At 35.5% G+C, this 20,765-nt stretch overlaps 1 protein-coding gene across 2 annotated transcripts in view; it reads right to left on the bottom strand.

Moving 5' to 3' along the window:
* LOC114049963 (muscarinic acetylcholine receptor M3) overlaps window positions 1–20,765 on the bottom strand; it is a 607,675-nt gene that overhangs the window by 407,467 nt on the left and 179,443 nt on the right. For both annotated transcript variants that reach the window (XM_027871448.1, XM_027871449.1), the window contains exon 2: window positions 8,768–8,882. The gene's annotated coding sequence lies outside the window, so the exon portion shown is untranslated. The remainder of the gene's footprint in view (window positions 1–8,767; window positions 8,883–20,765) is intronic.

Genomic DNA, 20,765 nt, shown 5'->3' with positions numbered 1-20,765 from the left:
ACAGAGACAGGGCACAGGATGAGTTGAATATGAAATAATGATATCATCTAAAATAAAATTAAGGGGTGAGAGAGGATTATACTGGGAGAAGGTGAAAGGGAGAGTTAGAATGGGGTAAATTATCTCACATAAAACAGACAAGAAAAAGACTTTTACAGTGGTGGGGAAGAGAAGGGAGGTGAGATTTGGTTTAAGGAGGGAATAACATATACATTCAATTGGGTATGAAAATCTATCTTGACCTACAGGAAAATAGGGAGGATGGGGATAAGGTGGGGGGGAATGAAAGAAGGGAGGACAGATTAGGGGAGTGGGTAATCAGAAGCAAACACTTCTGTGGAGGGAGAGGTTCAAAGAGGATAGGATGGAAGGAATAGTTAGTCTTTCCCAACATGACTATTATTGAAGTGTTTTGCATGACTATATATGTATAACTTATATCGAATTGCTTTCCTTCTCAATGAGGGTGGGTGGGGATAGAGGAAAAGAGAAAAATTGGAAACCAAAGTTTTAAAAACAAATGTTAAAATTATTTTCATATGAAACTGGGAAATAACATATACTGGCAATGGGGTATAGAAATCTATCCTGTCTTACAGTAAAATAGAAAGGGAAGGAAAAAAGAGAAGGGGATGGGGTTGATAGAAGGGAGAGCAGATTGGGGGAGGGGGTATTCAGAATGCATACCATTTTAGGGTGGGGGAGGGGAGAGATGGGGAGAAAATTTGGAACTCAATCTTGTGGAAGTGAATATTGAAAACTAAAAATAAATAAATAAATTAATTAATTAAAAAAGAAAGACTTTGAGGGAATAAGTTATTTTGACTATCAAAAATACCCACATTAGCTATAAAGGACATATGAGGAAAGTTGCGATCTGCAGCCAGAGATAGGATTGATATATTTATAAGTATGTATAGAATACTTTTACATATATATACCTATGTGTGTATAATGGTAGCCATCTCTAGGCAGGGTTGTTTGAGGAAAGAAAAAAAAGTTTACATGATAATTTTGTTGTATATTTGAAAGGAATAGCAAGTTTTACATAGTATAATTATAGTTTTATATGCAATCATCTTTTTTTATTGTGCTATGTTATGGAAATGCTTGCTTTATTCCATGAATTAAAAATAAATTTTTAAAAAGTACATCTTACAAATTTCAGCTGTTACTACTGTATTGGCTCTTATTGTTACCTCACATTTCTACCTATGAAGATTCTATCCATTCTTCAGAATCCATTTCAAATTCCATCTCCTATATGAAGCTTTCCCTGATCCTTCCAATTACGTATCTTTCTGCTCTTACTCTTCTGAAAACTCACAGATCTTTGCTTGTATCCCCTTGTGATACTTATATTCTGTCTTGGAATATAATTAGCAATGAACTTGTCATTTTCATTATTGGATTATCTGCTCCTTGAGGGCAAGACCTATGTCCTGTGCATCTTCCCCATACCCTGTCAGGCCTAGTATACATTAAATATATATGCTTAAAAGGTGGAATATTTTATTTTCATATTTAATTCATATTTAAACAGCTTCTCACAAAATCACAACAAACAAACAAAAAATCCAACAATATTATTACATTCTGGTATGTGTCACCATTTTAAAAATGTGATATTTTTAAAAATAATCTACTTCAACAGAATTGTCATATTTTACTGCTCAATATCTCCACCTACTGGAACAAATTCAAGACCTTAGGGAAGCCACTATGTCTACAATTTCCACATCACTTCAAAGCTTATGCTTTTTTTTTAATCAAAAGACTGAGCAAATTAATTTGCTTGATGTAGCTGATTTATGGTTCATTTCAAAAACTATTCTTTGTTCCTAAAGCATACCCATCCAAAATCCCCTATGTGACTTTCTTAAGTAGAGCTACAAGTTTGACCTTTCTAAAAAATAAAGTAATTATGGCATCATTCTGCTACTCTTTATTTTCTTTTTTTGCAAATGTCTTTATAGTGAGTTTAATAGTCTTTAATCTACAGTAATAAATAAGTGCTGAATCATTTGATAAATATAGGCTACCAATAATGAAACTTGATTCTAAGGTATCTTGCATTTTGTAAAACCAAGAATACATGTGTTGTGTTTAACAGTAATGAGTTTTTATTCTTTTGTGCATATTAAAATGGATATATAAAGAAATACAAGTTAAAATTCAAAAGATCAAAAAGTGTTTTAGTCACTCTTCTGAGTAATCTATAAGAAATGAAGAAAATGAGGTAACTTTGCAAAAGTATAGTGATATAAATAATAACTAGCATTTATATAGCACTTTAAGGTTTATAAAGTGTGTTACAAATATCTTATTTCATCCTCACAACAGCTCTGGGAGATAGTGCTATTATTATTCCTATGATGAAAAGTTGAGGTTGACAAAGGTTAAGTGAATTGCCGAGGCTCACATAGGTACTATCTGAAGCTGGATTTGAACTCAGGTGTTTCTGCCTCCAGTTCCAGCAGTACTCTATCCACTGAGATAATGATGTGGTTTCATCATTGTAGATATGAGGGAAAAATCTTCAGTCAATTGAACTGTGATTGAAATAATGCATTTGACAAAAAAATTAAAATGAGGCAGATGTAGAATATATATAGACATATACATACACACATGTATGTATATGTATATATACATGTGTATACAATAATAGAAAAGTTATACTTTTGGTAGTAGTGTCCAATCCTTAGGAGCACAAGTCTTAAAACTGATCAGCTGCTCCTTTTGCAGCCATGACTATCAGAGGTAAGAATTAATACTAGATTTATTTAAATAAATAATAAAAACATTACATCTAAATGGTGGTCTCCAGCTTTGTGTCATTTCTACTTTCCCACCTCATATATCATCCCCTTTTCTAAACTGACAAAACCCAACTTCCAGCCTTTTTGTACCTTCCACTTCACATACCCTATGAACAATCTACCCTAGCCTACTTACAGATCATCTGATAAGCCACATATCTCCTATCTCCATGTCTTTTCACTGGATGTCCTCATGACTACAGTGTTCTTCCCCCTTACCTCCACCTCTTTCTTTCCAGGGCTAACTTCAAAATTTATCGCAAGCCACACTTTCTTCTAGCACTTCAAGATAATGATGACTTTCCATGCCTGATTACTATCCATCTCCTCACAGTATATTCTGTATGTTCTGAGTTTTTTTTAATATGTTGTCTCCCCCATTAGAGTCCAAGTTCCATGAGGACAGTGATTATTTTTGCCTTTCTTTGTATCCCCAGTGCTTAATGCACATAGGGAATACTTAATAAATGCTTGATAATCAACTAATTATAATATGCTTTATGTAGGTCATGTGCTCAGAAGAATTCTCTGAAATAGGTACTTTAAAGATTATTATCCTCATTTTATAAATGAGGAAATTGATACTTAAAGAGGGCAAGATACTTCCCCAAAGACACACATCTTTTTAACAAACAACAGAGCTGAGAGTCTAACCAGGGTTCTCTGACACTGAATCTGATCATCTCGTCAGTATGCTGCCTCTCCCATCTGGGCACTGGCAAGTATCTATATGAACCTATGATAAGAAAAAAAAATATCAACAATCACGAAAATGGCACCAGAAAACCCCAAAGTACTTTTACAATATATTTCTCATCTCACGTGTACCTTCTACTCTAGAAGAAGTTAAATGAAATCCAAGATAAGTGAGCAGAACCCATACTAGTTGTCCTCAATGAATTCAAGTCACCTGTTTGGATGATCAAAACCTCTAGGTATTAATAGTGTTTGGATAAATGATACCTTAAACTGCTCTTGGGAATCTTTAAGCAATTATTCTGAGTGGAACAACTGCTACTGGACATGAACAAATTTAGCAAATTTAAATAAAGGGAAGAATGTGTATATTTCAAACGATAGGCTGTTAAGCTTAGTAAGTCTGTCAGTTAATAATATTTATTAAACACATTATAGGTTAAGCACTGGTGATACAAAGAAAGGCAAAATCATGGTCCTGCTCCACCTTTAGGAGATTATTCAAATACCCACATATGTAAAATATTTATTCAGCATAAATGGAAGGAAATCTCAGAGGGCAGGCACTTGCAGCCATGAAATGGGGGTGGGGTGAAAAGACATGATGGGGAAGGAAATTAGTCCTCCAGAAGGTGATCCAAGTCTTGATAGAAGGTAGGAAAGCTGAGAAGCAGCAGTGAAGAGGAACAGCATTCTAGGTATGGAGGTCAGCCAGTACAATGGAAGGTGGAGTCTCCTGTGCGAGGAATGATAACTAGACCACTGTATGTGGACTCTAGAGTATATAGAAGAGAATAAATTGTAAGAACACTGGAAAGTGGCCAGATTAGGAAGGACTTTAAATGATGAAAAGTGGTGTTTGTATTTAAGCTTAGACACAGTGTGGAATCATTGGATGTTATTTAGTAGGGGATAATGTGGTCTGATCTGCTCTTTACAAAAATGACTTTAGCAGCTGGTCTTTTGTAGTTGAGAGAAGACTGAGACAAAGAGACCAGGAAAGGGAAGATTTTACTAGTATAAATGAGTGGTGATGTTGTGTGAAGTGAGAGGAGATAATGAGAAATATTATAAGGGTAAAAATGACAAGATTTGGCGATGCATTGGGTATATCAGGAAACTGAGGGTGAGGAGCTGAAGATGACATTGAGTTTGTGAGCATCCTGAATGATGTTGGGGAACTCAACAGTAACAATGAAGTTGAGAAAAGGGGACTATTTGGGAACGGGGAAATATAATGAATTTTGTTTTGGACATGTGGTTGAAAGGCCTACAGAACTATATCGATACAAGACACAGTTGGTGAGGGAGGACTGATTCTCAAGCGTGACATTAAGATTAGCAATCCTTTCCCCTTCCTCCCAATAGGGGATGATACATATACATGGCTTTGAAAATGGTAAAATGACCAGCTGACAAAAAAAAAAAGGAAGTCTTTAGTACAATGGCTTGCTTTGAGAAGCAGCAAGTTCTACCTTTTTAAGATCTTCAAGAAGATACTGGACAACCACTTGTCAGATATATTATAGTAGGATTTACTTCACATTTAGGTTGGAATAGGTGGCCACTGAGGACCTTTCCAACCGTCCAAATCTGTCATTCTATGTTTTATAGTAGATACTAATTCATCTTAGAGGGAAAGGCACCGGCATCTGGTGAGCCCACCTATGTTTGATCAGAACTTTCAGAGAGAAGGAAGCAGAGACCCAGTTAGGTTAAGTGCTTTCTAACAAGTCATAAATATCAGTAAGCGGCTTTGAACCCAGCTCTTCATATAACAGAGCCAGTGCTCTTTTCACTATATTATTCTGTCACAATGAGCTAATGTAAAACTGAACAATTAAACCAACAGTAAAATGCAATGAATGAAAGTGACTAAGATAATATCACTATAAATAATTCATAAAATAGTCTAGCAAAGAAAATCATTCTAAAACTGGTGTTTTTCACCCCCTCCACATCCTGTGTGCTCAGCCTCCCATTTCCTCTACCCTTTATGTTTTATATTCTCTACCATCTCAGTTTTCTATTTCTGTCACCTTTACTCTACAACATCCTTTGTCTTTTATTAAAGGAGTCACAAAATATGTTATTTTCCACACCAAAATGACCTATCTAAAAAAGAGTTGGCTAAAACTTAAAGGCGGTATAACTTTAAAAAGCTTTGGGAAATATTTCATTCCTCTTTGCATCTCATCCCCAAGCCTGTTAAAGATTACTTTCTTTTGAATCCTACAATTTACTTTATATGGTTAATTCTTCTTGATTTGTGTACTTAATTTAGTACTACAAATGTTTGTAATTATTGTAATAACAACAACAAATGCCTCTAGATGACTGCATTTTTTCCCCACCAATATATGGCAAGAAAGGGTTAAGATTCTGAGAATGATTAAGCTTTATCTACTATCTTAATTATACTTCTATTTGTTTTAAATACCTTCTTAATGGATAGGATAGTCATTTATTGAGATTTGAGTTTCCCTTATACACACCACATATAAATAAGTGTATATATACATATACATATATGCACATATATGTGTGTAAATATGAATATATGTATGTAAATCTATTGATTTATTATAAAACTAAAATGTCTGAGATACAGTTCAATGAGTCCTATATATCTTTTGGGTTAACTATTCAAACATACATACACATACACATATTATGTAGGTATAAGAGACAATACTAGATGCATGTTTCTCTTTTATAGGTATATAAAAACATATATACATATATATTTGTATATATATATACATATATATACCTCATATAAATACATTAGCAAACGTATGCTGATTAGCAGAATGCAGCCTAGATATACAAAAAATGAAACAAAAATGATTACCAGATTTGAAGGAAATTAAATTTTTTTTAACACAAATGAATCATTTTTGAGCTAACTCCCACCATTCTAAAAAGAATTGTTTCATAATCGTCTTGAGATTAAACTGCATGAAGGAGAAAAGCACAAATCAAATGCATTTTTTATCTTTAAGCACAAATGCTTAATAAATATGATCTAATAAAAGCATACAGCCTAGATAGCAGAAATAGTTTTTACACAATGGATTTTTTTATTTATTTGGTTTATAAAATAAAAAAAATATTCTGTCCTCTTAAAATTGGGTGCATTTTCTTATATGCACAAAATTAAAGTTAATAGGATCATAGATTTAGTGTTGGAAAGGACTTATAGAGAAGATCTAATCCAGATCCCTCGTTTTGCAGATGGAGAATCTGAAGTCAAGATAACTTTAGTGACTCTCTCAAACTAAAAGAGATAATAGTGGAAAATTTGGATTATATATATATATATGTGTGTGTGTGTGTGTGTGTGTGTGTGTGTGTATAAATTATTTTATTCCCCAAATAGAACTCATTAGAAAAGGATACAGGAACTTTAAAAGCCATCACTTAAAATACTCCCTCTTTACAGATGAGGAAACTGAGGACCCCCAAAAGAGAATTTACATGCCAAATGTCACATAAGGAGAAAGATCAATATTCAAATCCAAGTCTCCTATCTACATGTTCTATCACTTTTTTATACTACCCCCAAAATACAAGGTATTACAGACATTAGCAACATATGAGCAATCTAAAGTGAGAACTGGAATTATAATTTATTTCTAGTCTGTGACCCAAGATTTGTAGCCACAAAACTGATAAAGGTGCAAATGGATTTGTGACTTCATGAACTTACATATTCCTTAAATAGTGCTGATCACAATTCATCCAAGCCCTTCCATCCTGTGAAACTCTAATTCATTTCCTTTCTAAGTTGATTCAAAAGAGTCCACCTAAAGAGCTATAGACTTTCCTAATTTTCTCCAGAAATCCCAAGGAACTAATAGGACATCCTGACTGTCAATACTAGTGTCATACAGTAGAAAGAACACTCAATTTGGTGTTAGAATATCTGGGTTAAATCCTACCTTTGCCACCTGCTACCTGTTTCACCTTAGACAAGTCAGGTAAACTTTCTTTTTCTTTTTTTCCTCAGCTATTGAATGAGGCTGGTTGTACTAGATGGCCCAATGGTCCCTTCTGCCTGTAAGGCTTTAATCCCTTGTCATGTGACTAGCCTATGTTCTTTTTCTGTTACATAAGTCCCTGATGACATTTCCTTTTCAAAGCTTTGCATCTGTCATATGTTGAAACTGGCTCTCATCCACCCACCAAGCACCTCTTTATTGCTCTTTCTGTGATATTTAATTTCAATTCCTCAAAGACTGTTATGTTCTAAGCCTTGATGCCACAGTAGACTGCTATAATATAGGTATTATAAATATAAGAATTTGTTTCTTGGAGGTGTTTGGGGTCATAAAAGAGACAACGATATTCTCATGTCAAAGCAGCATGACTTTTTTTTTTTAGTGAGGCAATCAGGGTTAAGTGACTTGCCCAAGGTCACACAGCTAGTACATGTCAAGTGTTTGCTCTGAGGCCAGATTTGATCTCAGGTCCTCATGACTTCAGGGCTGGTGCTCTATCCACTGCACCACCTAGCTGCCCCATGACTTTTTTCTTATATTAAATTTTTGGATGGACTTCTTGACTTTTTGTACTGTCTATATCGATATATACTAAAAGTCAAGAGCTATGGTTTATCGAGTCAACTGCATATAATGATCAGGGCAACATTTTTCATTTACTAATCTTTCCTTCATTAATGGTCTAGCTGAACATTTGACTCTGTATAGATCTTTTTTAGAAGGTTTTACAATGGTATTAATTGATTAAATCATAAGAAATGCTTGTATGCTACATCTACAAAAGGTATGCCACAAACCCTAGCATGTAGAAAATAAGAAAATAACCTATATTAAAGTCAAAGCTTTATCATTTTCAAACTCAGCTTGGGGTTGACAGATGATATCAGAGGCACGAGATCATCAAATAGGTTTGGTCCAAAAGATCTTGTTTTCATGTTTGGCAAACCAGTCTGTTTGGGTTCTGTCCCAGTTGTTAACATTGGGAAAGGTGCAGATGATTTTTTAGTCCTATTCTAATTTGTTGGAGTTATATAATCACATCTTAAACTCAAGCACATTTAACAATAGGCATATAAAATTTATCTGTTGTATATTAAATCACAAGACAGACACATACATATACATAATACATAAATAATATGCATATAAATATTCTATATGTTTGTGTATATCTGTGTATATCTGTGTATTTATACACAGATAGATAGACAGAGATATATGCAAAATGGAATGAGTAGTACTTACCAATGACAGGGAAGAGTCCTGGTACTAAACATCATGTTGCAAATGAATATGGTTCATCCAATCCACAATCTGTTATAAAACTCATCGCTAAAGTATCTTCTATAATCATCCATATCTAAATAAGAAATAAAAAAATATCAAAACATTGCAATTTCATAATGTTTAACAGGAATCATAATCAGCTTAGAAGATGAAAAAGAGCTCACATTTATAACATATTTCAACTAACAAAGCACTCTCTTGAAAATGACTTTATCTTATAAGAAGAGTCGGAATTCTTCATACATACGTACATATATACGTACACATATATTTATATATGTGTGTATAAATATAGATTATATATATTTATTTTTCACATTCTTTTTTTTAAATTTTTAATTTCAAATTTTTTCCCTACCTCCGAACCTCCCCAACTTGTTGAGAAGGCAAGCAATATGATATCAATCATACATGTGAAATCATGCAAAACATATTTCCACATTAGCTATTTTGCAAAAAGAAAATAAAGTGAAAAAAGTATGCCTCAATATGGAACTCATACTTCATCAGTTCTCTCATAAGGTGCATGACATTTTTCATCTTGAGTCCTTCAAAATTGTCTTTGATCACTGTATTGATCAGAGTAGCCAAGTGACAGCATTCTTATCTCAATTTCACAGATAATGAAACTAAGACCCAAAGAGGACATCTGGCACAAAATCACATAAGTGGGGGAGTTATAACTCTAACTTAGGACCCTGTACCCAAACCCATTATTGCTATTTACTGTATCACACTTTTTTTCTAATTATACTACATTAATTAGTGGGAAATATATGTGTTGATTGAATATTGATTTCAGTTAAAATACAAACATCTCAGGAATAAAATTGGACCATGTATTTTTACCTCTCTCCTCCCTTCAAAAAAAATTTAACCAAGGTTAGACACACAGTAGCTGCTCAATGAATGCCTGATGACAAATTAAAAACTAAAATTAAGAAACATGCTTAGATTAATAAATAAGATGAATTAGTATTATAATTATAAGTAAATTTACATATTTCTTTTCTCTTTCAGAATCAGAAAAGGGGGTAGGTAGGAATCTATAATACAATAACATGGAAATTATTTGAAGAGGGAACTGAAAATAGATTCTTTAGAAGCTTTAATTCCATGAAGAATATAGAGATAAAACAATGAATGAGCAAATAAACATACCACCAAATAAAGAATGAAAGTTTAGAATAAATGAAAGAGAGCAGATTTAAAATGATGAGGGAAATAAATATTTTTTTTTAGAAAAAGGTATAGAAAAAGAAAAATAAACCAAAAAAGTTGAAGGGGCAGAGAGGAAGGGGGATGCTACTTAATCACTTAACTGAGAGAGGAAAAAGAGAGACTGAAAATGATAACTACACAAAAAGGAGGAAAGAAAAGAAAGAAATTTGTTGTTCAAATGAAACTCAATATAGGGAATGCGTGACATTTGGGAGAGTTGTTGAGAGGAAGAGGGAGGGAGAATCTGTGGGAAAAATGTTGCATTGAATTACATTAAGCAAAAATCACCCAAAAAAGTACTTTATAGAGGAGAAGCAACATAAAAAGTTCTGAATTCAGAAAAGCAAAAAATATTAGAGATGAAGGGAAATATAAACCTAATTCTCCTAATTTTAAATGTAAATGCGTTCAACAATCCAATAAAATAATAAAAAAACAAATGACAGATTAAGTAAGAAAACACAACCCCACAATTGGCTCTTTCTATTCCATAAAGAGAAAAGGGAGATATGGATATGATGTCCATGTCATGCCAAAGCTACTCATATAAAAGTATACAAAATGATTACAAAGTAGATACAATATAATTTTAAAGGGGAGGTAGTAGGTGAGGGAACATGGAAAAGCCTCCTACACAAGCTGGCATTTCAGCTGAGTGTTGAAGGACCCAACAGATTCTAAAAAGCTAAGTGATGAGGGAGAGAATTTCAAGCATATATGACAGATACTGCACAGGGACAGGAGATGGGGTACTTTGTGTGAGAAAGGGCAAGTAGGCTGGGGTTGCTTTACTATAGAGGCAGGAAAGAGGAATTATGTATTAAAATACTGGGAAGATAAGAAAAGGCCAGGCCAAGAGATTTAAATGTTAAAAAGAGGAGTTTATATATTATCCAAGAGATCATAGATATTTGAGTTCATTGAATAGGTGGCATGATGTGGTGAGACCTGAGCCTTAGGGAAATACTGACTCAATGTGTAGTACTTATAATTTCTCAGGGAATGAATGAAGGATTGCAATAGAACTGTTAAATATCAATATTGGGGAAATAATCATTCTATCCTTGTGGTCTACTTGACAAGCAAAAGACGAAGAAGATTATTTGTATTACTCTGTATTTCAAAGGATATATGCTTCTCCATCCTATCTTCCCCATGCAACTTCCCCCTTCCATCCCACAAACACAGTGATTGGATTTATGATGAGAAAAATATTATAGATAGGAAAACCTTTTAATGATTGCCAGTAATGCCCAAACTGTGAATATGTTAAACATGAGTAATACACTTAGAAACAAGGTTAATTTCTCACCCAAACAAGTTATGTGGCCCATGTCACAATTTAGTTCACACATTTTGCTACTTTTTTCATAAACTTCCCAGAGAAATATTTTGGTTTGCAAGAAAATCCCAAGGGAAATATGTATAAAGTGCAAGCTCCATAATTTCAAGAAACTAAAATGATTTCAAGTTTAGGATTTCAAGTCGTTTAAAAACAACACTCTAGGTAGCAGTCAACTTAATTGGTGTTCATTAAGAGAGATTCTTGAAAGGCATTTAGGATTAAAACATTTTACAAAAATTATTCACTCAAAATATATTAACATTTGATCTAATATGAAAACAGCCATTCATGCTAATAAATAATTGGCACCAATAGTCAAGTAGCTATCAATGAGTAGTATTAAAAACCATTCATTCCTGACAGGTCCTTGGAGAGTTCAGTACAACCACTTAGCCATTAAAGGCCATGACAGTAAGGCATTTACTTGCATGTGCTGTGAATTACCAATTCCATAATTGTTTTACTGATACATGCAAGAGAAAACATATGTGACTTCTGATGAAATTTATATTCACTTATTCCTCCTCTGATGCTGTTTCACTATGGGGAATATACTTGCTTTCCTGAAAGAAAACAGACACTAAATACCTGGAAGAATTATTAAACTTGGCCCTTTTAGTTGGGGAGTAGGGAGATGGGATATGTTCTAGCTTTACAATGGAGAAAAATAAATTAATAATCAAAGAAAAGTCCCAAGGATTTTTTAAAACTATTTTCCTTTACAGAGAGAATTAAAAACTCATCTTGGTGATTGGCAACACAAGAAGGGTGGTTTTAGTATTCATACTCGTTTAGTAATTAACACACACACATTAAGCATCCAACATAATAGTATACCCACACACACAACTTCCTCTAACTGAATTAATGGATAGCAATTTTTATACCGTAATATATTAAAATCAAGGAATTAAGTAACCATTATTACTGGCCAAAAGATACAGAAATTTAGGTAGTTATACCCCTACAAAAATGACCTTAACCAATATAATTTATCAAAAAAGCAGGGCGGAGCCAAGATGGCAGAGTGAAAGCAGTGACTTGCTTGAGCTCTCCCCCAAACCCCTCCAAATACCTGTTAAAAAATGGTTCTAAACATATTCTAAAGCAGCAGAACCCACAAAAAGACAGAGTGAAACAAATTTCCAGCCCAAGACAACCTGGATGGTTGATCAGAAAGGTACATCATGCTAGGAGGTGAAAGGACTGCAGTTTGGCATGAGCGCGCAGGCGGCAGCGAACCTGAGCAGGCCTCAGAGTACTGAATCACAAGCAGCGGTGGCAGTTTCCTAACTTCTCAACCCATGAATGCCAAAGACAACTTAGAAGGTCAGTGGGAAAAGTCTGTGACTGCGGTGAGAGAGAGAAGCTATGTCTCAGCCACAAGTCCTGAGCATGACATGTGATGGTGGCTGCCTCCTGAGCTTCCGGAGGGGTAAGCGAGTGGCTGACCAGAGGGGGATTGCAGGGATCTCTTTGCCAGTGCTGACGCATGAATCTCTTGCTTTGCTGGTGCTTGGATCTGGGTCACAGTCCTGGGGCGAGGAGGAGTGCTGATGTGGTGGAGTTTGTAGTGGCTGTGGAGAGGAAACCCTCCTCACAGTTCCAAGACAGAAAAGAGTGCTCATAGACCAGAGCACAGGCCAAGAAAGGAGTAAACACCTCACCTTTGATCATAGCACATTGGAAGAATTGAAAATGTACAGGTCCCTAGAAGTATCTCTGAAAACAGCTGCACAAAACCCCTGAAGCTTGGGACAGTACATTCTCCACACTGGAAACAGACTCCTACCTTCACAAAGAGTCTATAACTCAATTAATTGGCTGAGATCATGAGCAAGCAGTGCAAAAAGAGTCAGACTATATCATTTTACTTTGATGACAAAGGAGATCAAAACTTACAACCAGAGAAGACAACAAAGCCAAAGTTCCTACATCCAAAGCTTCCAAGAAAAATATGAATTGCTCCCAGGTCATTGAAGAGCTCAAAAAGGATTTTGAGAAGCAAGTAAGAGAAGTAGAATAAAAACTGAGAGTGATGCTAAAGGAGACCCAACAAAATATTGACAAAAATAACATCTTAAAAAATAGCCTAACCCAAATGTCAAAAGAGGTCCAAAAAGCCAATAAAGAGAAGAATGTCCTAAAAAGCAAAATTGGCCAAATGGAAAAGGAAGTCCAAAAGCTTACTGAAGAAAATGCTTCCTTAAAAATTAGAATGGAGAAGTTGTAAACTAAGGACAATTTGAGAAAACAAGGCACTGCAATACTAATCCAAAGGAATGAAAACAATAGAAGAAAATGTGAAATATCTCATTAGAAAAACAACTGACCTGGAAAATAGATCCAGGAGAGAGAACTTAAAAATTATTGGACTATCTGAAAGCCATGATAAAAAAAAAAGAGCCTAGACATCATCTTTCAAAAAATTATCCAGGAAAACTGCCCTGATATTTTAGAACCACAGGGCAAAATAGAAATTGAAAGAATCCACCAATCACCTCCTGAAAGAGATCCCCAAAGGAAAACTCCTAGGAATGTTGTAGCCAAATTCCAGAATTCCCAGGTCAAGGAGAAGATATTGCAAGCAGCCAGAAGGAAACAATTCAAGTACTGTGGAAACATAATCAGGATAACACAAGATTTAGCAGCTTCTACATTAAGGGGCCAGGGGGCATGGAGTATGATATTCCAGAGGGCAAAGGAGATAGGACTACAACCTAGAATCACCTACACAGCAAAACTGAGTATAAACCTTCAGGATAAAAAATGGTCATTCATTGAAATAGGGGACTTTCAAGCATTCCTGTGGAAAAGACCAGAGCTGAATAGAAAATTTGACCTTCAAATACAAGACTCAAGTGAAACATGGAAGAGGTAAACAGGAAAAGGAAATCGTAAGAGACTTATTAAGGTTGAACTGTTTACATTCCTGCAGGGAAAGTTAATATTTGTAACTCATGAGTCCTTTGTCAGTATTAGGGTAGTGGGAGGGAAAAATTATATGTATGTATAGATAAATAGATAGAGGGCATAGGGTGAGTTGAAGATGAAGGGGTGATATCTGGGAAATAAAATTAAGGGGTGAGAAAGGATTATACTGGGAGAAGGAGAAAGGGAAAAGTAGAATGAGGTAAAATATCTCACATGAAACAGACAAAAAAAGACTTTTACAGTGGAGGGGAAATGGGAGAAGGTGAGAGGGAATGAGTGAATCTTATTCTCATAGAATTTGACTTAAAAGAGGGAATAACATACACATTCAATCGAATATGGAAATCTGTCTTACCCTACAGGAAAATGGGGGGAAAGAGGACAAGAGAGTAGGGGGATGATAGAGAGGAGGGCAGATTGGGAAATGGGGTAATCAGAAGTACGTACTTCTGAGGAGGGTCAGGGTCAAAAGAAAGTAAAATAAATAGTGGGGGATAGGAGTAAGGGAAATAGAGTTAGTTTTTCACAGCATGTCTACTGTGGAAATGTTTTGCATAACTGCACATATATAACCTATATTTAGTTGCTTGCCTTATCAATGAGGGTGGGTGGGGAGGGAGGAAGGGAGAAAATTTGGAACCCAAAGTTTTAAAAACACATGTTTAAAAAAAATGTTTTCACATGCAACTGGGAAATAAGAAATACAGGAAATGGGCTACAGAAATCCATCCTGCCCTATAGGAAAATTGAAGGGGAAGGGGATAAGAGAAGGGGGGGGAGAGATAGAAGAGAAGGCAGACTAGGGGAAGGGGTATTCAGAATGCATGCCATCTTGGGGTGGGGGAGGGGCAAGATGGGGTGAAAATTTGAACTCAAAATCTTGTGGAAGTAAATGTTGAAAACAAAAAAATAAATAAAAATTTCCATAATAAAAAAAGAAAAAAAAGAAAGGAAGGAAGGAAGGAAAGAAAAAGAAAAGGAAATAAGAGATACACACAAATATAATAACAAAGATCAGAAGTAGAATTTATTTGAGGAAAGTATGTATCTATATATGCAAGCATGTATGTGTGTGTGTGTGTGTGTGTGTGTGTGTGTGTGTGTGTGTGTGTGTATCTATATCTAAATATATCCGCACTTAATTGTAGCCTTCGGTCGGGGAAGAGAAGAGGGAAAAAAGCACAAAATAAAAAGTGCACAGCAGAGAACCAAAAAAAAAAAAAAAACTTACAAGGAAGCAAAGAAAAGATGGACAGCTTTCAACACAATGTGTAGTATTTATTATATAAGCTTTCTTGAAATGGAAATTTATTGCTATATATTTTGAATCCTCTCTTATGTTCTGCTGTGCCCATGTTTTTTTTTCTTTTCTTATTTTGTATTTAAGTTCCAATATTTAAGTTTATATGTTTCTTTTTCTTTTTTATTGTGTATTTAAATTTTAGTAATAAAAAAGTAAAAAAAGGAAAAAAATTAGTAATAAGCTAGCATTACTAATAAAATTATTAATTACCCAGGGGAAAAAAAGACCTCTTCTTCTCAAAGCAGATTGTTTCATTTCTGGACAACTCTAATTTTTAAAAGTATTGTCCTTAGAACACAAAATATTTTTTTTTCTGCAACTTCCTCCCACTCCTGCTTTCTTTGCTATCTGAGGTCCAGCAGAGAAAGACGAATACCTTTTCTCTCCATCAAATACTTGAAAACAGCTATAACGTAAGTGACGTAGTAGATAGAGTACCTGGTCTGTAGTCAGGAAGGCTCATCTTTCTGAGTTCAAATCTGGTCTCAAACAATTACTAGCTGTGTGATCCTGGGCAAGTCACTTAACCCTGTTTGCCTCAGTTTCATCCTCTGTAAAATGAGCTGAAGAAAGAAATGGCAAACCAATCCACTATCTCTACCAAGAAAATCCCAAATGCGGTCACAAAGAGTCAGATGTGACAGAAACAACTGAACAACAAAAACCAACTTCAGTAACACCACTTCAAGTCACATTTATTAGTTTACAATCTCAATTACAAAAATTGAGCCATAGCTAAGATTTTCTTTCAATAAGAACAAAGGTTCTCCAGAAGGGGAAGAGCATATATGAATTCCAAGTATTATATAACACTGTAGCTCCTTTTTGGGTGTTAGATCTTTTTGTGGGAGTAGAGATACACCAAAAAGTGTGTGAGTCAAGGCACAGGGCCTACTAAACTACCAGAGCACTATTTAAAAAATTAAACCTTACTAAAGCTGAAGCAATAGGATGAAGATATAAAAGAGAATTGAATTGGACTTCTGGACCTGTAATTAGAAGGGACTATTAGGGTGGGGAGTCTGGCCCCTGGAGGATGCCTGTTCACCTGGGCCTTTTGCCCCTTTTTTTGACTCCTTGCAGATGGATGTTTCACTGCAGCAGGACGTTTCTCCACCTAAGACTTTCCCTCTTGGAGTCGTGCTTCCTACAGTTTTGCTGAGGCACAGGGAAACTTGACTGCCGGAGAAAGCCATGGCACATGGTGGTTTTCCAAGCTGATTTCCATTGGTTCCCTTGCCTGTAGTGAGGCACTTGGGGGCCCTGGTGTGTGTGCTTGCCTGCTCCATCACCTGGGATTCAGGATCTTCCCCTGCTAACTTTTCGCTAACTTGCTGGGACATCTCCCATTCTGTACTGCTCCCCCTCCCCCAGGGAAAGATTGGCCTTTTTTCCATTAGCCCCTCAAGCTTCCTGGGCTACTGGACTGTTGTACCCCATCTTTCTGCTGGTTCAGCTATTCCAGGGTTTTTCCCTAGGGTGATATTTTCTGGGCTTTCAGACACTAATAAGGGAGGGTGAGAGTGACTTCTTACTCCACCATCGTGGTTCCAGAAGTGGAATGGTAGGAATGGTAGATTTTTTTTGTTTTTGTTTTTTGTTTTTTTTTTTTTGTTTTTTTATGGACAAGTTTTTTATTTTTTGCTCATTTTACCATTTAGTTTTCATCTTCAGTTTGACTGTGTCTGATCCTTCCAAGAAAACTTCAAAGCACATCATTATGTAATATTCCCTTGTTTATTTTTTCAAGGCTTCAACAACAATATCTTATATATTACCTTATAAAATGCAGGGACACTCATTCCAGAGTGATGGATTCTTGCTTTTATTTCACTTTTATTTCATTTATCTAACAACATTGATGGAACACACAAGATGCATCACACAATACTCAACATTGTGGAGTTTATATAATTTTAGTTAAGTAACTTTTGCTATGTGAGAATTCAGAGATCTAGTGGTGAGATCCTACATGTAAATCCCAATATAGTATAAACTGAAGGAGATCACAACATGACAATAAATATGTAAGCTATAGTAATCATTTGCAATCTATATACTTTGAAAAGGATAACTATGGAAGGCAATGACATGGATTAGAGTTTGCACAGAGCTTTACATTAATGTAAAAAGGCTTCTTAGAATACTTAAGATTTTACCTTGGACTGCATGGAACCAGAGAGTCAATGAGAAAGAGTCATTCAGTAGATATCTGAAACAATGACAATAAAACATCAAAGAATAGGAAGGAACACTTATCTATCTATCTATCTATATATCTATTTTTATAGTTCAGGGGCAATAAGTGGACTGTTTTAAGTGGAGGGGGCTAGGTGGCTTGTATTTGTAAGTGAAGGTGGTAAATTGACTGTACAAGGTGGCAGGGTACACTTATGTTTTCAAATATGAGAATCTCTATTTTGGATTAAATAAGTCAGTGAGCCAGCCAATAAGCTTTTACAAAGGCTCACTATATGCCAGACACTATGCTAAGTGCTGAAGATATGAAAAAAAAAGACAGTCTCTACCTTCAAGAAGATCACAATCTAATATGGAAAGTAATGAAAATTTTTTTAGTTGTCAATTGATTTCATTTTCAATTTTCAGAATAAAAAGAATTCCCCTTTTGTTTTAGTAGCACTACAAGATTTCAGTGTCCATTTTCACTCAGTTTAGATTGATGCTGAATTTTTCTTAATTTTCATTTTCATTAATAGTGATTACCTTGTTATACTCTACTTTTACTTTTCTTTTCTTAGTGATTTTTCCCCTAGTGTTGAACTGAACAGCAACAGACCAAACAACTCCACTATATATTAGATACTTTCATTTTTTTATTAAGAATTGTTTTTTCCTATTTCATCCAGGCTGGAAGTTCAGGGGCTATTTACAAGCTCAATTCCATTACTGATAGGTTAGGGAATTTTGATGCATTCCATTTCAAATCTGAGCCAGTTCACTCCTCTGTAGACAACCTAGATGCTCCCTGCTCCCAGTGGTTCATCATGTTAATGGGGGACTTTGGGCAGACACTGGCTGAGCCTACTGCAGCTCAGAAATCCTAAGCTCAAGAGACCTGCCAGCTTCATCCTCACTGCTGGCAGGGATTACTGGCTTGCAACACCTTGGCCCACCACAGTACTGACTTTGAAAGCAATATAATATAGTGGAAAGAATCACAACTTTGGAGTCAAAGGATAAGCATTTGACTCCTTTTCTTGCTTTTTATTACCTGTATGCCTTTGGGCTAGTCCAAGCTGTGACACTTATAAGCTGTATCATTTTAGACAAGTCATAAGACACTCCACCTACTTTCCTCATTGGCAAAGTGAGGACAATAATAATTGCAATAGGTGCCTCATGGGCTTGTATGAGGATCAAATAAAAAATAAAATGAATGTGAGTGATTTGTAAACTATTACATGCTGTATCAATAGAAGTTAAATAGAATCATGATACTTATCTCTGAAAAGGCCAAACAAGTATGGAAAGGTCAGTTATTACGTCTTCTCATTTTGCAGATAAGGAACCAGAAGACCAAAAAATTTATGTGATTGCTCAAAATCATAGAAGGATTGAGAGGAAAAACCAGAATTCAAAACCAAATTTCTGACTAAAAATCTAGCATTCTTCCTACTGAACTAAGGGAGTATGTAGATTGTATTCTAAGTACGATATTAAAATTAGACCACAGAATCTGTTGATTAATTAACCACTGAAGTTAAGTCAAATTTTTACTAGAAATAGAAAGCATATTTATTAGACACAGGTGATGCTAGCATATTGTTAAACAAAACTCAAAAAGTTTTATTGAAAAGAAAACAAATACCATAATTATAAGCTGTGCCATACTCATAAGCAGCAGCATGTAATTTTGTCTGTTATAAAAGGTCACATTCTTTTAGATTCCTTCTTCAGCATCTACCCTTCAGAATGCAGGTGTCTCCAAATGTAAAATCAAGTTATAGGAAAATACCAGGAAGGAAGCAAGTCCCAAAGATAGTGGAGTCCATCTTCTTCTTTTTAGGCAGATGCCAAAGGAAATTTAAACTTTCTTCATTGTACATTCCAGCTAATTCCCTTATTGATTTACATATGTTACTCTCATTTCCCCTATTCATCGTAAGCTTTTTATGTGTTATTGTTGCTAGTTCTTCATTTTTGAAGAGGACCAGTGACATCATGGGTGATGCCTTGACTCGGATTTAAGTGAGGCAGAGTTGAACAAAGTCATAAGCCTCACTTTTTTTTTAGTGTCCAGTGTTGAGGTAAAAGTCACGATGACTGGTGATGGCCCATGTTGCAGTGGATTACCTTGGTGTCTTTGATGTCTGACCAAGCTCTAAGAGCTTCACAACACCTTCTTCAGCCACCTTCATAGCCATTGGAACAAATTATTCTCATCAGCCTATTCCACAGGGAAAGTCTTCATATGCTTGGGGTAGACAACTCCCTAACTCATTGATGAGTTGAGGCCTGTCAGTCACCCTCAACCTGGTTTAATCTACCTTTTGAGGTGGTTTTACCAGGTTGTGACTGAGGCAAGATGCTATAGTTTCTTGGAGCCACAGTTGAGAGTTGGGTCACAGGTGGATACCAAAGGTGGATGAGCATCACTGAAAAGGGCTTGGCATGCTCTCACATCAGAGGTCCCTAGTCCTCATACATCACTGTGATTTGTACTTCTTTTTGGATCCTCCACGGTGCCATGGGTGCAGGGGTGTGCTAAAGCCAGCTTAAGAAGGCTCAGCTTAGGAGAACAAATGATTAATTTTTTAGCACTAGCATTGACACATCTGAAATCAGTGCATACTACAAATCAGGGCTTAGTTTATTGTTTAAGACTGTCTAGACTTAAGAAAGTGATGTGGAAATGCTAATAGTGCAGATTAAATTTGTTTGTTTTGCATATATCCTTCCCTCCCCATCCCCCACACACTACAGAGAATCAGTTGTTAAACATTTACCAGCACACCACTGCCTGGGCTTCAGTATTACCTAAGATTTTTCAGCCCTACACATATAAGCTAAGTGTAAAAGAGCTATGGCCTCCCAAGGGAACTTAAGCAAATAAAGCACATCCTTATTGCTTGTTTATTTTATGGGCACTGTCCCAGACCTAGTGAAATAGTCCTGGATCCACCTTGAAGCTT

Source organism: Vombatus ursinus, unplaced genomic scaffold (assembly GCF_900497805.2).
Source record: "Vombatus ursinus unplaced genomic scaffold, bare-nosed wombat genome assembly UNPS02014798.1, whole genome shotgun sequence".
NCBI lineage: Eukaryota > Metazoa > Chordata > Mammalia > Diprotodontia > Vombatidae > Vombatus > Vombatus ursinus.
This window is presented reverse-complemented; position numbering and strand designations above follow the sequence as displayed.